Raw genomic sequence first — 17,969 nt, 5'->3', positions numbered from 1 at the left:
GTCTACCTGACAGGCTCACTTTCCTGTTGAACTAGTCACCTTTCTACTGGCTACCTGACATGCTCACTTTCCTGTTGAACTAGTGACCTTTCTACTGGCTACCTGACAGGCTCACTTTCCTGTTGAACTAGTCACCTTTCTACTGGCTACCTGACAGGCTCACTTTCCTGTTGAACTAGTAACCTTTCTTCTGGCTACCTGACTTTCCTGTTGAACTAGTCATCTTACTACTGTCTACCTGACAGGCTCACTTTCCTGTTGAACTAGTAACCTTTCTACTGGCTACCTGACAGGCTCTCTTTCCTGTTGAACTAGTCACCTTTCTACTGGCTACCTGACAGGCTCACTTTCCTGTTGAACTAGTCACCTTTCTACTGGGTACCTGACAGGCTCACTTTCCTGTTGAACTAGTCATCTTACTACTGTCTACCTGACAGGCTCACTTTCCTGTTGAACTAGTAACCTTTCTACTGGCTACCTGACAGGCTCTCTTCCTGTTGAACTAGTCACCTTTCTACTGGCTACCTGACAGGCTGACTTCCCTGTTGAACTAGTCACATTTCTACTGGGTACCTGACAGGCTCACTTTCCTGTTGAACTAGTCACCTTTCTACTGGCTACCAGACAGGCTCACTTTCCTGTTGAACTAGTCACCTTTCTACTGGCTACATGACAGGCTCACTTTCCTGTTGAATTAGTCACCTTTCTACAGGCTACCTGACAGGCTCCCTTTCCTGTTGAACTAGTCACCTTTCTACTGGCTACCTGACAGGCTCACTTTCCTTTTGAACTAGTCATCTTTCTACTGGCTACCTGACAGGCTCACTTACCTGTTGAACTAGTCACCTTTCTACTGGCTACCTGACAGGCTCACTTTCCTGTTGAACTAGTAACCTTTCTTCTGGCTACCTGACAGGCTCACTTTCCTGTTGAACTAGTCATCTTACTACTGTCTACCTGACAGGATCACTTTCCTGTTGAACTAGTCACCTTCCTACTGGCTACCTGACAGGTTCACTTTCCTGTTGAACTAGTCACCTTCCTACTGGCTACCTGACAGGGTCACTTTCCTGTTGAACTAGTGACCTTTCTACTGGCAACCAGACAGGCTCACTTTCCTGTTGAACTAGTCAACTTTGTACTGGCTACCTGACAGGCTCACTTTCCTGTTGAACTAGTCACCTTTCTACTGGCTACCTGACAGGCTCACTTTCCTGTTGAACTAGTCACCTTTCTACTGGCTACCTGACAGGCTCACTTTCCTGTTGAACTAGTCACCTTTCTACTGGCTACCCGACAGGCTCACTTTCCTGTTGAACTAGTCACCTTTCTACTGGCTACCTGACATGCTCACTTTCCTGTTGAACTAGTCACCTTTCTACTGGCTACCGCACAGGCTCACTTTCCTGTTGAACTAGTCAACTTTCTTCTGGGTACCAGACAGGCTCACTTTCCTGTTGAACTAGTCACATTTCTACTGGCTACCTGACAGGCTCACTTTCCTGTTGAACTATTCACCTTTTTACTGGCTACCTGACATGCTCACTTTCCTGTTGAACTAGTCACCTTTCTACTGGCTACCTGACAGGGTCTCTTTCCTGTTGAACTAGTCACCTTTCTACTGGCTACCTGACATGTTCACTTTCCTGTTGAACTAGTAACATTTCTACAGGCTAACTGACAGGCTCGGTTTCCCGTTGAAATAGTCATCTTACTACTGTCTACCTGACAGGCTCACTTTCCTGTTGAACTAGTCACCTTTCTACTGGCTACCTGACATGCTCAATTTCCTGTTGAACTAGTCACCTTTCTACCTGCTACCTGACAGGCTCATTTTCCTGTTGAACTAGTCACCTTTCTACTGGCTACCTGACAGGCTCACTTTCCTGTTGAACTAGTCATCTTACTACTGTCTACCTGACAGGCTCACTTTCCTGTTGAACTAGTCACCTTTCTACTGGCTACCTGACAGGCTCACTTTCCTGTTGAACTAGTCACCTTTCTACTGGCTACCTGACAGGCTCACTTTCCTGTTGAACTAGTCACCTTTCTACTGGCTACCTGACAGGCTCACTTTCCTGTTGAACTAGTCACCTTACTACTGGCTACCTGACAGGCTCACTTTCCTGTTGAACTTGTCAACTTTCTACTGGCTACCTGACAGGCTCACTTTCCTGTTGAACTAGTCACCTTTCTACTGGCTACCTGACAGGCTGACTTCCCTGTTGAACTAGTCACATTTCTACTGGGTACCTGACAGGCTCACTTTCCTGTTGAACTAGTCACCTTTCTACTGGCTACCAGACAGGCTCACTTTCCTGTTGAACTAGTCACCTTTCTACTGGCTACATGACACGCTCACTTTCCTGTTGAATTAGTCACCTTTCTACAGGCTACCTGACAGGCTCACTTTCCTGTTGAACTAGTCACCTTTCTACTGGCTACCTGACAGGCTCAATTTCCTGTTGAACTAGTCATCTTTCTACTGGCTACCTGACAGGCTCACTTACCTGTTGAACTAGTCACCTTTCTACTGGCTACCTGACAGGCTCACTTTCCTGTTGAACTAGTAACCTTTCTTCTGGCTACCTGACAGGCTCACTTTCCTGTTGAACTAGTCATCTTACTACTGTCTACCTGACAGGATCACTTTCCTGTTGAACTAGTCACCTTCCTACTGGCTACCTGACAGGCTCACTTTCCTGTTGAACTAGTCACCTTCCTACTGGCTTCCTGACAGGTTCACTTTCCTGTTGAACTAGTGACCTTTCTACTGGCAACCAGACAGGCTCACTTTCCTATTGAACTAGTCACCTTTGTACAGGCTACCTGACAGGCTCACTTTCCTGTTGAACTAGTCACCTTTCTACTGGCTACCTGACAGGCTCACTTTCCTGTTGAACTAGTCACCTTTCTACTGGCTACCTGAAAGGCTCACTTTCCTGTTGAACTAGTCACCTTTCTACTGGCTACCCGACAGGCTCACTTTCCTGTTGAACTAGTCACCTTTCTACTGGCTACCTGACATGCTCACTTTCCTGTTGAACTAGTCACCTTTCTACTGGCTACCGCACAGGCTCACTTTCCTGTTGAACTAGTCACCTTTCTTCTGGGTACCAGACAGGCTCACTTTCCTGTTGAACTAGTCACATTTCTACTGGCTACCTGACAGGCTCACTTTCCTGTTGAACTAGTCACCTTTCTACTGGCTACCTGACAGGCTCAATTTCCTGTTGAACTAGTCACCTTTCTACTGGCTACCTGACAGGCTCTCTTTCCTGTTGAACTAGTCACCTTTCTACTGGCTACCTGACATGATCACTTTCCTGTTGAACTAGTAACATTTCTACTGGCTAACTGACAGGCTCGGTTTCCCGTTGAACTAGCCATCTTACTACTGTCTACCTTACAGGCTCACTTTCCTGTTGAACTAGTCACCTTTCTACTGGCTACCTGACATGCTCAATTTCCTGTTGAACTAGTCACCTTTCTACTGGCTACCTGACAGGCTCATTTTCCTGTTGAACTAGTCACCTTTCTACTGGCTACCTGACAGGCTCACTTTCCTGTTGAACTAGTCACCTTTCTACTGGCTACCTGACAGGCTCACTTTCCTGTTGAACTAGTCACCTTTCTACTGGCTACCTGACAGGCTCACTTTCCTGTTGAACTAGTAACATTTCTACTGGCTAACTGACAGACTCGGTTTCCCGTTGAACTAGTCACCTTTCTACTGGCTACCTGACAGGCTCACTTTCCTGTTGAACTAGTCACCTTTCTACTGGCTACCTGACATGCTCAATTTCCTGTTGAACTAGTCACCTTTCTACCTGGCTACCTGACAGGCTCATTTTCCTGTTGAACTAGTCACCTTTCTACTGGCTACCTGACAGGCTCACTTTCCTGTTGAACTAGTCATCTTACTACTGTCTACCTGACAGGCTCACTTTCCTGTTGAACTAGTCACCTTTCTACTGGCTACCTGACAGGCTCACTTTCCTGTTGAACTAGTCACCTTTCTACTGGCTACCTGACAGGCTCACTTTCCTGTTGAACTAGTCACCTTTCTACTGGCTACCTGACAGGCTCACTTTCCTGTTGAACTAGTCATCTTACTACTGGCTACCTGACAGGCTCACTTTCCTGTTGAACTTGTCAACTTTCTACTGGCTACCTGACAGGCTCACTTTCCTGTTGAACTAGTCACCTTTCTACTGGCTACCTGACAGGCTGACTTCCCTGTTGAACTAGTCACATTTCTACTGGGTACCTGACAGGCTCACTTTCCTGTTGAACTAGTCACCTTTCTACTGGCTACCAGACAGGCTCACTTTCCTGTTGAACTAGTCACCTTTCTACTGGCTACATGACACGCTCACTTTCCTGTTGAACTAGTCACCTTTCTACAGGCTACCTGACAGGCTCACTTTCCTGTTGAACTAGTCACCTTTCTACTGGCTACCTGACAGGCTCAATTTCCTGTTGAACTAGTCACCTTTCTACTGGCTACCTGACAGGCTCACTTTCCTGTTGAACTAGTCACCTTTCTACTGGCTACCTGACAGGCTCACTTTCCTGTTGAACTAGTAACCTTTCTTCTGGCTACCTGACAGGCTCACTTTCCTGTTGAACTAGTCATCTTACTACTGTCTACCTGACAGGATCACTTTCCTGTTGAACTAGTCACCTTCCTACTGGCTACCTGACAGGCTCACTTTCCTGTTGAACTAGTCACCTTCCTACTGGCTACCTGACAGGTTCTCTTTCCTGTTGAACTAGTGACCTTTCTACTGGCAACCAGACAGGCTCACTTTCCTATTGAACTAGTCACCTTTGTACAGGCTACCTGACAGGCTCACTTTCCTGTTGAACTAGTCACCTTTCTACTGGCTACCTGACAGGCTCACTTTCCTGTTGAACTAGTCACCTTTCTACTGGCTACCTGACAGGCTCACTTTCCTGTTGAACTAGTCACCTTTCTACTGGCTACCCGACAGGCTCACTTTCCTGTTGAACTAGTCACCTTTCTACTGGCTACCTGACAGGCTCACTTTCCTGTTGAACTAGTCACCTTTCTACTGGCTACCTGACAGGCTCACTTTCCTGTTGAACTAGTCACCTTTCTACTGGCTACCAGACAGGCTCACTTTCCTGTTGAACTAGTCACATTTCTACTGGCTACCTGACAGGCTCACTTTCCTGTTGAACTAGTCACCTTTCTACTGGCTACCTGACAGGCTCAATTTCCTGTTGAACTAGTCACCTTTCTACTGGCTACCTGACAGGCTCTCTTTCCTGTTGAACTAGTCACCTTTCTACTGGCTACCTGACATGCTCAATTTCCTGTTGAACTAGTCACCTTTCTACTGGCTACCTGACAGGCTCATTTTCCTGTTGAACTAGTCACCTTTCTACTGGCTACCTGACAGGCTCACTTTCCTGTTGAACTAGTCATCTTACTACTGTCTACCTGACAGGCTCACTTTCCTGTTGAACTAGTCACCTTTCTACTGGCTACCTGACAGGCTCACTTTCCTGTTGAACTAGTCACCTTTCTACTGGCTACCTGACAGGCTCACTTTCCTGTTGAACTAGTCACCTTTCTACTGGCTACTTGAAAGGCTCACTTTCCTGTTGAACTAGTCACCTTTCTACTGGCTACCCGACAGGCTCACTTTCCTGTTGAACTAGTCACCTTTCTACTGGCTACCCGACAGGCTCACTTTCCTGTTGAACTAGTCACCTTTCTTCTGGGTACCAGACAGGCTCACTTTCCTGTTGAACTAGTCACATTTCTACTGGCTACCTGACAGGCTCACTTTCCTGTTGAACTAGTCACCTTTCTACTGGCTACCTGACAGGCTCAATTTCCTGTTGAACTAGTCACCTTTCTACTGGCTACCTGACAGGCTCTCTTTCCTGTTGAACTAGTCACATTTCTACTAGCTACCTGACATGCTCACTTTCCTGTTGAACTATTAACATTTCTACTGGCTAACTGACAGGCTCTTTTCTAGTCTTACTCATTACAGGCTCACTTTCCTGTTGAACTAGTCACCTTTCTACTGGCTACCTGACATGCTCAATTTCCTGTTGAACTAGTCACCTTTCTACTGGCTACCTGACAGGCTCACTTTCCTGTTGAACTAGTCACCTTTCTACTGGCTACCTGACAGGCTCACTTTCCTGTTGAACTAGTCATCTTACTACTGTCTACCTGACAGGCTCACTTTCCTGTTGAACTAGTCACCTTTCTACTGGCTACCTGACAGGCTCACTTTCCTGTTGAACTAGTCACCTTTCTACTGGCTACCTGACAGGCTCACTTTCCTGTTGAACTAGTCAACTTTCTACTGGCTACCTGACAGGCTCACTTTCCTGTTGAACTAGTAACCTTTCTTCTGGCTACCTGACAGGCTCAATTTCCTGTTGAACTAGTCACCTTTCTACTGGCTACCTGACAGGCTCACTTTCCTGTTGAACTAGTCATCTTTCTACTGGCTACCTGACAGGCTCACTTACCTGTTGAACTAGTCACCTTTCTACTGGCTACCTGACAGGCTCACTTTCCTGTTGAACTAGTCACCTTTCTTCTGGCTACCTGACAGGCTCACTTTCCTGTTGAACTAGTCATCTTACTACTGTCTACCTGACAGGCTCACTTTCCTGTTGAACTAGTCACCTTCCTACTGGCTACCTGACAGGTTCACTTTCCTGTTGAACTAGTCACCTTCCTACTGGCTACCTGACAGGTTCACTTTCCTGTTGAACTAGTCACCTTTCTACTGGCAACCAGACAGGCTCACTTTCCTGTTGAACTAGTCACCTTTGTACAGGCTACCTGACAGGCTCACTTTCCTGTTGAACTAGTCACCTTTCTACTGGCTACCTGACAGGCTCACTTTCCTGTTGAACTAGTCACCTTTCTACTGGCTACCTGACAGGCTCACTTTCCTGTTGAACTAGTCACCTTTCTACTGGCTACCTGACAGGCTCACTTTCCTGTTGAACTAGTCACCTTTCTACTGGCTACCTGACATGCTCACTTTCCTGTTGAACTAGTCACCTTTCTACTGGCTACCTGACAGGCTCACTTTCCTGTTGAACTAGTCACCTTTCTTCTGGCTACCAGACAGGCTCACTTTCCTGTTGAACTAGTCACCTTTCTACTGGCTACCTGACAGGCTCACTTTCCTGTTGAACTAGTCACCTTTCTACTGGCTACCTGACAGGCTCACTTTCCTGTTGAACTAGTCACCTTTCTACTGGCTACCTGACAGGCTCTCTTTCCTGTTGAACTAGTCACCTTTCTACTGGCTACCTGACATGTTCACTTTCCTGTTGAACTAGTAACATTTCTACAGGCTAACTGACAGGCTCACTTTCCTGTTGAACTAGTCACCTTTCTACTGGCTACCTGACAGGCTCACTTTCCTGTTGAACTAGTAACCTTTCTACTGGCTACCTGACAGGCTCACTTTCCTGTTGAACTAGTCATCTTACTACTGTCTACCTGACAGGCTCACTTTCCTGTTGAACTAGTCACCTTCCTACTGGCTACCTGACAGGCTCACTTTCCTGTTGAACTAGTCAACTTTGTTCTGGCTACCTGACAGGCTCACTTTCCTGTTGAACTAGTCACCTTTCTACTGGCTACCTGACAGGCTCACTTTCCTGTTGAACTAGTCACCTTCCTACTGGCTACCTGACAGGCTCACTTTCCTGTTGAACTAGTCACCTTCCTACTGGCTACCTGACAGGCTCACTTTCCTGTTGAACTAGTGACCTTTCTAATGGCAACCAGACAGGCTCACTTTCCTGTTGAACTAGTCGCCTTTGTACAGGCTACCTGACAGGCTCACTTTCCTGTTGAACTAGTCACTTTCTACTGGCTACCTGACAGGCTCACTTTCCTGCTGAACTAGTCACCTTTCTACTGGCTACCTGAAAGGCTCACTTTCCTGTTGAACTAGTCACCTTTCTACTGGCTAGCTGACAGGCTCACTTTCCTGTTGAACTAGTCACCTTTCTACTGGCTACCTGACATGCTCACTTTCCTGTTGAACTAGTCACCTTTCTACTGGCTACCTCACAGGCTCACTTTCCTGTTGAACTAGTCAACTTTCTTCTGGGTACCAGACAGGCTCACTTTCCTGTTGAACTAGTCACATTTCTACTGGCTACCTGACAGGCTCACTTTCCTGTTGAACTATTCACCTTTTTACTGGCTACCTGACATGCTCACTTTCCTGTTGAACTAGTCACCTTTCTACTGGCTACCTGACAGGCTCTCTTTCCTGTTGAACTAGTCACCTTTCTACTGGCTACCTGACAGGCTGACTTCCCTGTTGAACTAGTCACATTTCTACTGGGTACCTGACAGGCTCACTTTCCTGTTGAACTAGTCACCTTTCTACTGGCTACCAGACAGGCTCACTTTCCTGTTGAACTAGTAACATTTCTACAGGCTAACTGACAGGCTCGGTTTCCCGTTGAAATAGTCATCTTACTACTGTCTACCTGACAGGCTCACTTTCCTGTTGAACTAGTCACCTTTCTACTGGCTACCTGACATGCTCAATTTCCTGTTGAACTAGTCACCTTTCTACCTGCTACCTGACAGGCTCATTTTCCTGTTGAACTAGTCACCTTTCTACTGGCTACCTGACAGGCTCACTTTCCTGTTGAACTAGTCACCTTCTACTGTCTACCTGACAGGCTCACTTTCCTGTTGAACTAGTCACCTTTCTACTGGCTACCTGACAGGCTCACTTTCCTGTTGAACTAGTCACCTTTCTACTGGCTACCTGACAGGCTCACTTTCCTGTTGAACTAGTCACCTTTCTACTGGCTACCTGACAGGCTCACTTTCCTGTTGAACTAGTCACCTTACTACTGGCTACCTGACAGGCTCACTTTCCTGTTGAACTTGTCACCTTTCTACTGGCTACCTGACAGGCTCACTTTCCTGTTGAACTAGTCACCTTTCTACTGGCTACCTGACAGGCTCGACTTCCCTGTTGAACTAGTCACATTTCTACTGGGTACCTGACAGGCTCACTTTCCTGTTGAACTAGTCACCTTTCTACTGGCTACCAGACAGGCTCACTTTCCTGTTGAACTAGTCACCTTTCTACTGGCTACATGACACGCTCACTTTCCTGTTGAATTAGTCACCTTTCTACTGGCTACCTGACAGGCTCACTTTCCTGTTGAACTAGTCACCTTTCTACTGGCTACCTGACAGGCTCACTTTCCTGTTGAACTAGTCACCTTTCTACTGGCTACCTGACAGGCTCACTTACCTGTTGAACTAGTCACCTTTCTACTGGCTACCTGACAGGCTCACTTTCCTGTTGAACTAGTCACCTTTCTACTGGCTACCTGACAGGCTCACTTTCCTGTTGAACTAGTCACCTTACTACTGGCTACCTGACAGGCTCACTTTCCTGTTGAACTAGTCACCTTCTACTGGCTAGCTGACAGGCTCACTTTCCTGTTGAACTAGTCACCTTTCTACTGGCTACCTGACAGGCTCACTTTCCTGTTGAACTAGTCACCTTTCTACTGGCTACCTGACAGGCTCACTTTCCTGTTGAACTAGTCACCTTTCTACTGGCTACCTGACAGGCTCACTTTCCTGTTGAACTAGTCACCTTTCTACTGGCTACCTGACAGGCTCACTTTCCTGTTGAACTAGTAACCTTTCTTCTGGCTACCTGACAGGCTCACTTTCCTGTTGAACTAGTCATCTTACTACTGTCTACCTGACAGGATCACTTTCCTGTTGAACTAGTCACCTTCCTACTGGCTACCTGACAGGTTCACTTTCCTGTTGAACTAGTCACCTTCCTACTGGCTACCTGACAGGTTCACTTTCCTGTTGAACTAGTGACCTTTCTACTGGCAACCAGACAGGCTCACTTTCCTGTTGAACTAGTCACCTTTGTACAGGCTACCTGACAGGCTCACTTTCCTGTTGAACTAGTCACCTTTCTACTGGCTACCTGACAGGCTCACTTTCCTGTTGAACTAGTCACCTTTCTACTGGCTACCTGACAGGCTCACTTTCCTGTTGAACTAGTCACCTTTCTACTGGCTACCTGACAGGCTCACTTTCCTGTTGAACTAGTCACCTTTCTACTGGCTACCTGACATGCTCACTTTCCTGTTGAACTAGTCACCTTTCTACTGGCTACCGCACAGGCTCACTTTCCTGTTGAACTAGTCAACTTTCTTCTGGGTACCAGACAGGCTCACTTTCCTGTTGAACTAGTCACATTTCTACTGGCTACCTGACAGGCTCACTTTCCTGTTGAACTATTCACCTTTTTACTGGCTACCTGACATGCTCACTTTCCTGTTGAACTAGTCACCTTTCTACTGGCTACCTGACAGGCTCTCTTTCCTGTTGAACTAGTCACCTTTCTACTGGCTACCTGACAGGCTCACTTTCCTGTTGAACTAGTAACATTTCTACAGGCTACCTGACAGGCTCGGTTTCCCGTTGAACTAGTCATCTTACTACTGTCTACCTGACAGGCTCACTTTCCTGTTGAACTAGTCACCTTTCTACTGGCTACCTGACATGCTCAATTTCCTGTTGAACTAGTCACCTTTCTACCTGCTACCTGACAGGCTCATTTTCCTGTTGAACTAGTCACCTTTCTACTGGCTACCTGACAGGCTCACTTTCCTGTTGAACTAGTCATCTTACTACTGTCTACCTGACAGGCTCACTTTCCTGTTGAACTAGTCACCTTTCTACTGGCTACCTGACAGGCTCACTTTCCTGTTGAACTAGTCACCTTTCTACTGGCTACCTGACAGGCTCACTTTCCTGTTGAACTAGTCACCTTTCTACTGGCTACCAGACAGGCTCACTTTCCTGTTGAACTAGTCACATTTCTACTAGCTACCTGACATGCTCACTTTCCTGTTGAACTATTAACATTTCTACTGGCTACCTTACAGGCTCACTTTCCTGTTGAACTAGTCACCTTTCTACTGGCTACCTGACATGCTCACTTTCCTGTTGAACTAGTCACCTTTCTACTGGCTACCTGACATGCTCACTTTCCTGTTGAACTAGTCACCTTTCTACTGGCTACCTGACAGGCTCGCTTTCCGTTGAACTAGTCACCTTACTACTGGCTACCTGACAGGCTCACTTTCCTGTTGAACTAGTCACCTTTCTACTGGCTACCTGACAGGCTCACTTTCCTGTTGAACTAGTCACCTTTCTACTGGCTACCTGACAGGCTCACTTTTCCTGTTGAACTAGTCACCTTTCTACTGGCTACCTGACAGGCTCACTTTCCTGTTGAACTAGTCACCTTACTACTGGCTACCTGACAGGCTCACTTTCCTGTTGAACTAGTCACCTTTCTACTGGCTACCTGACAGGCTCACTTTCCTGTTGAACTAGTCACCTTTCTACTGGCTACCTGACAGGCTCACTTTCCTGTTGAACTAGTCACCTTTCTACTGGCTACCTGACAGGCTCACTTTCCTGTTGAACTAGTCACCTTTCTACTGGCTACCTGACATGCTCACTTTCCTGTTGAACTAGTCACCTTTCTACTGGCTACCTGACAGGCTCACTTTCCTGTTGAACTAGTCACCTTTCTACTGGCTACCTGACAGGCTCACTTTCCTGTTGAACTAGTCACCTTTCTACTGGCTACCTGACAGGCTCACTTTCCTGTTGAACTAGTCACCTTTCTACTGGCTACCTGACAGGCTCACTTTCCTGTTGAACTAGTCACCTTTCTACTGGCTACCTGACAGGCTCACTTTCCTGTTGAACTAGTCACCTTTCCTACTGGCTACCTGACAGGCTCACTTTCCTGTTGAACTAGTCACCTTTCTACTGGCTACCTGACAGGCTCACTTTCCTGTTGAACTAGTCACCTTTCTACTGGCTACCTGACAGGCTCACTTTCCTGTTGAACTAGTCACCTTTCTACTGGCTACCTGACAGGCTCACTTTCCTGTTGAACTAGTCATCTTACTACTGTCTACCTGACAGGATCACTTTCCTGTTGAACTAGTCACCTTCCTACTGGCTAGCTGACAGGCTCACTTTCCTGTTGAACTAGTCACCTTTCTACTGGCTACCTGACATGCTCACTTTCCTGTTGAACTAGTCACCTTTCTACTGGCTACCTGACAGGCTCACTTTCCTGTTGAACTAGTCACCTTTCTACTGGGTACCTGACAGGCTCACTTTCCTGTTGAACTAGTCACATTTCTACTGGCTACCTGACAGGCTCACTTTCCTGTTGAACTATTCACCTTTTTACTGGCTACCTGACATGCTCACTTTCCTGTTGAACTAGTCACCTTTCTACTGGCTACCTGACAGGCTCTCTTTCCTGTTGAACTAGTCACCTTTCTACTGGCTACCTGACATGTTCACTTTCCTGTTGAACTAGTCACATTTCTACAGGCTACCTGACAGGCTCGGTTTCCCGTTGAATAGTCATCTTACTACTGTCTACCTGACAGGCTCACTTTCCTGTTGAACTAGTCACCTTTCTACTGGCTACCTGACAGGCTCAATTTCCTGTTGAACTAGTCACCTTTCTACCGGCTACCTGACAGGCTCACTTTTCCTGTTGAACTAGTCACCTTTCTACTGGCTACCTGACAGGCTCACTTTCCTGTTGAACTAGTCACCTTACTACTGTCTACCTGACAGGCTCACTTTCCTGTTGAACTAGTCACCTTTCTACTGGCTACCTGACAGGCTCACTTTCCTGTTGAACTAGTCACCTTTCTACTGGCTACCTGACAGGCTCACTTTCCCTGTTGAACTAGTCACCTTTCTACTGGCTACCTGACAGGCTCACTTTCCTGTTGAACTAGTCACCTTTCTACTGGCTACCTGACAGGCTCACTTTCCTGTTGAACTAGTCACCTTTCTACTGGCTACCTGACAGGCTCACTTTCCTGTTGAACTAGTCACCTTTCTACTGGCTACCTGACAGGCTCACTTTCCTGTTGAACTAGTCACCTTTCTACTGGCTACCTGACAGGCTCACTTTCCTGTTGAACTAGTCACCTTTCTACTGGCTACCTGACAGGCTCACTTTCCTGTTGAACTAGTCACCTTTCTACTGGCTACCTGACAGGCTCACTTTCCTGTTGAACTAGTCACCTTTCTACTGGCTACCTGACAGGCTCACTTTCCTGTTGAACTAGTCACCTTTCTACTGGCTACCTGACAGGCTCACTTTCCTGTTGAACTAGTCACCTTTCTACTGGCTACCTGACAGGCTCACTTTCCTGTTGAACTAGTCACCTTTCTACTGGCTACCTGACAGGCTCACTTTCCTGTTGAACTAGTCACCTTTCTACTGGCTACCTGACAGGCTCACTTTCCTGTTGAACTAGTCACCTTTCTACTGGCTACCTGACAGGCTCACTTTCCTGTTGAACTAGTCACCTTTCTACTGGCTACCTGACAGGCTCACTTTCCTGTTGAACTAGTCACCTTTCTACTGGCTACCTGACAGGCTCACTTTCCTGTTGAACTAGTCACCTTTCTACTGGCTACCTGACAGGCTCACTTTCCTGTTGAACTAGTCACCTTTCTACTGGCTACCTGACAGGCTCACTTTCCTGTTGAACTAGTCACCTTTCTACTGGCTACCTGACAGGCTCACTTTCCTGTTGAACTAGTCACCTTTCTACTGGCTACCTGACAGGCTCACTTTCCTGTTGAACTAGTCACCTTTCTACTGGCTACCTGACAGGCTCACTTTCCTGTTGAACTAGTCACCTTTCTACTGGCTACCTGACAGGCTCGCTTTCCTGTTGAACTAGTCACCTTTCTACTGGCTACCTGACAGGCTCACTTTCCTGTTGAACTAGTCACCTTTCTACTGGCTACCTGACAGGCTCACTTTCCCTGTTGAACTAGTCACCTTTCTACTGGCTACCTGACAGGCTCACTTTCCTGTTGAACTAGTCACCTTTCTACTGGCTACCTGACAGGCTCACTTTCCTGTTGAACTAGTCACCTTTCTACTGGCTACCTGACAGGCTCACTTTCCTGTTGAACTAGTCACCTTTCTACTGGCTACCTGACAGGCTCACTTTCCTGTTGAACTAGTCACCTTTCTACTGGCTACCTGACAGGCTCACTTTCCTGTTGAACTAGTCACCTTTCTACTGGCTACCTGACAGGCTCACTTTCCTGTTGAACTAGTCACCTTTCTACTGGCTACCTGACAGGCTCACTTTCCTGTTGAACTAGTCACCTTTCTACTGGCTACCTGACAGGCTCACTTTCCTGTTGAACTAGTCACCTTTCTACTGGCTACCTGACAGGCTCACTTTTCCTGTTGAACTAGTCACCTTTCTACTGGCTACCTGACAGGCTCACTTTCCTGTTGAACTAGTCACCTTTCTACTGGCTACCTGACAGGCTCACTTTCCTGTTGAACTAGTCACCTTTCTACTGGCTACCTGACAGGCTCACTTTCCTGTTGAACTAGTCACCTTTCTACTGGCTACCTGACAGGCTCACTTTCCTGTTGAACTAGTCACCTTTCTACTGGCTACCTGACAGGCTCACTTCCCTGTTGAACTAGTCACCTTTCTACTGGCTACCTGACAGGCTCACTTTCCCTGTTGAACTAGTCACCTTTCTACTGGCTACCTGACAGGCTCACTTTCCTGTTGAACTAGTCACCTTTCTACTGGCTACCTGACAGGCTCACTTTCCTGTTGAACTAGTCACCTTTCTACTGGCTACCTGACAGGCTCACTTTCCTGTTGAACTAGTCACCTTTCTACTGGCTACCTGACAGGCTCACTTTCCTGTTGAACTAGTCACCTTTCTACTGGCTACCTGACAGGCTCACTTTCCTGTTGAACTAGTCACCTTTCTACTGGCTACCTGACAGGCTCACTTTCCTGTTGAACTAGTCACCTTTCTACTGGCTACCTGACAGGCTCACTTTCCTGTTGAACTAGTCACCTTTCTACTGGCTACCTGACAGGCTCACTTTCCTGTTGAACTAGTCACCTTTCTACTGGCTACCTGACAGGCTCACTTTCCTGTTGAACTAGTCACCTTTCTTCTGGCTACCTAAAAGGCTCACTTTCCTGTTGAACTAGTCATCTTACTACTGTCTACCTGACAGGCTCACTTTCCTGTTGAACTAGTCACCTTCCTACTGGCTACCTGACAGGCTCACTTTCCTGTTGAACTAGTCACCTTTCTTCTGGCTACCAGACAGGCTCACTTTCCCTGTTGAACTAGTCACCTTTCTTCTGGCTACCTGACAGGCTCACTTTCCTGTTGAACTAGTCACCTTTCTACTGGCTACCTGACAGGCTCACTTTCCTGTTGAACTAGTCACCTTTCTACTGGCTACCTGACAGGCTCACTTTCCTGTTGAACTAGTCACCTTTCTACTGTCTACATGACAGGCTCACTTCCCTGTTGAACTAGTCACCTTTCTACTGGCTACCTGACAGGCTCACTTTCCTGTTGAACTAGTCACCTTTCTACTGGCTACCTGACAGGCTCACTTTCCTGTTGAACTAGTCACCTTTCTACTGGCTACCTGACAGGCTCACTTTCCTGTTGAACTAGTCACCTTTCTACTGGCTACCTGACAGGCTCACTTTCCTGTTGAACTAGTCACCTTTCTACTGGCTACCTGACAGGCTCACTTTCCTGTTGAACTAGTCACCTTTCTTCTGGCTACCTGACAGGCTCACTTTCCTGTTGAACTAGTCACCTTTCTACTGTCTACCTGACAGGCTCACTTTCCTGTTGAACTAGTCACCTTTCTACTGGCTACCTGACAGGCTCACTTTCCTGTTGAACTAGTCACCTTTCTACTGGCTACCTGACAGGCTCACTTTCCTGTTGAACTAGTCACCTTTCTACTGGCTACCTGACAGGCTCACTTTCCCTGTTGAACTAGTCACCTTTCTACTGGCTACCTGACAGGCTCACTTTCCTGTTGAACTAGTCACCTTTCTACTGGCTACCTGACAGGCTCACTTTCCTGTTGAACTAGTCACCTTTCTACTGGCTACCTGACAGGCTCACTTTCCTGTTGAACTAGTCACCTTTCTACTGGCTACCTGACAGGCTCACTTTCCTGTTGAACTAGTCACCTTTCTACTGGCTACCTGACAGGCTCACTTTCCTGTTGAACTAGTCACCTTTCTACTGGCTACCTGACAGGCTCACTTTCCTGTTGAACTAGTCACCTTTCTACTGGCTACCTGACAGGCTCACTTTCCTGTTGAACTAGTCACCTTTCTACTGGCTACCTGACAGGCTCACTTTCCTGTTGAACTAGTCACCTTTCTACTGGCTACCTGACAGGCTCACTTTCCTGTTGAACTAGTCACCTTTCTACTGGCTACCTGACAGGCTCACTTTCCTGTTGAACTAGTCACCTTTCTACTGGCTACCTGACAGGCTCACTTTCCTGTTGAACTAGTCACCTTTCTACTGGCTACCTGACAGGCTCACTTTCCTGTTGAACTAGTCACCTTTCTACTGGCTACCTGACAGGCTCACTTTCCTGTTGAACTAGTCACCTTTCTACTGGCTACCTGACAGGCTCACTTTCCTGTTGAACTAGTCACCTTTCTACTGGCTACCTGACAGGCTCACTTTCCTGTTGAACTAGTCACCTTTCTACTGGCTACCTGACAGGCTCACTTTCCTGTTGAACTAGTCACCTTTCTACTGGCTACCTGACAGGCTCACTTTCCTGTTGAACTAGTCACCTTTCTACTGGCTACCTGACAGGCTCACTTTCCTGTTGAACTAGTCACCTTTCTACTGGCTACCTGACAGGCTCACTTTCCTGTTGAACTAGTCACCTTTCTACTGGCTACCTGACAGGCTCACTTTCCTGTTGAACTAGTCACCTTTCTACTGGCTACCTGACAGGCTCACTTTCCTGTTGAACTAGTCACCTTTCTACTGGCTACCTGACAGGCTCACTTTCCTGTTGAACTAGTCACCTTTCTACTGGCTACCTGACAGGCTCACTTTCCTGTTGAACTAGTCACCTTTCTACTGGCTACCTGACAGGCTCACTTTCCTGTTGAACTAGTCACCTTTCTACTGGCTACCTGACAGGCTCACTTTCCTGTTGAACTAGTCACCTTTCTACTGGCTACCTGACAGGCTCACTTTCCTGTTGAACTAGTCACCTTTCTACTGGCTACCTGACAGGCTCACTTTCCTGTTGAACTAGTCACCTTTCTACTGGCTACCTGACAGGCTCACTTTCCTGTTGAACTAGTCACCTTTCTACTGGCTACCTGACAGGCTCACTTTCCTGTTGAACTAGTCACCTTTCTACTGGCTACCTGACAGGCTCACTTTCCTGTTGAACTAGTCACCTTTCTACTGGCTACCTGACAGGCTCACTTTCCTGTTGAACTAGTCACCTTTCTACTGGCTACCTGACAGGCTCACTTTCCTGTTGAACTAGTCACCTTTCTACTGGCTACCTGACAGGCTCACTTTCCTGTTGAACTAGTCACCTTTCTACTGGCTACCTGACAGGCTCACTTTCCTGTTGAACTAGTCACCTTTCTACTGGCTACCTGACAGGCTCACTTTCCTGTTGAACTAGTCACCTTTCTACTGGCTACCTGACAGGCTCACTTTCCTGTTGAACTAGTCACCTTTCTACTGGCTACCTGACAGGCTCACTTTCCTGTTGAACTAGTCACCTTTCTACTGGCTACCTGACAGGCTCACTTTCCTGTTGAACTAGTCACCTTTCTACTGGCTACCTGACAGGCTCACTTTCCTGTTGAACTAGTCACCTTTCTACTGGCTACATGACAGGCTCACTTTCCTGTTGAACTAGTAACCTTTCTACTGGCTACCTGACAGGCTCACTTTCCTGTTGAACTAGTCACCTTTCTACTGGCTACCTGACAGGCTCACTTTCCTGTTGAACTAGTCACCT

Source organism: Coregonus clupeaformis, chromosome 6 (assembly GCF_020615455.1).
Source record: "Coregonus clupeaformis isolate EN_2021a chromosome 6, ASM2061545v1, whole genome shotgun sequence".
In the NCBI taxonomy this organism is placed as follows: domain Eukaryota; kingdom Metazoa; phylum Chordata; class Actinopteri; order Salmoniformes; family Salmonidae; genus Coregonus; species Coregonus clupeaformis.
Note: the sequence above shows the minus strand (reverse complement) of the source record.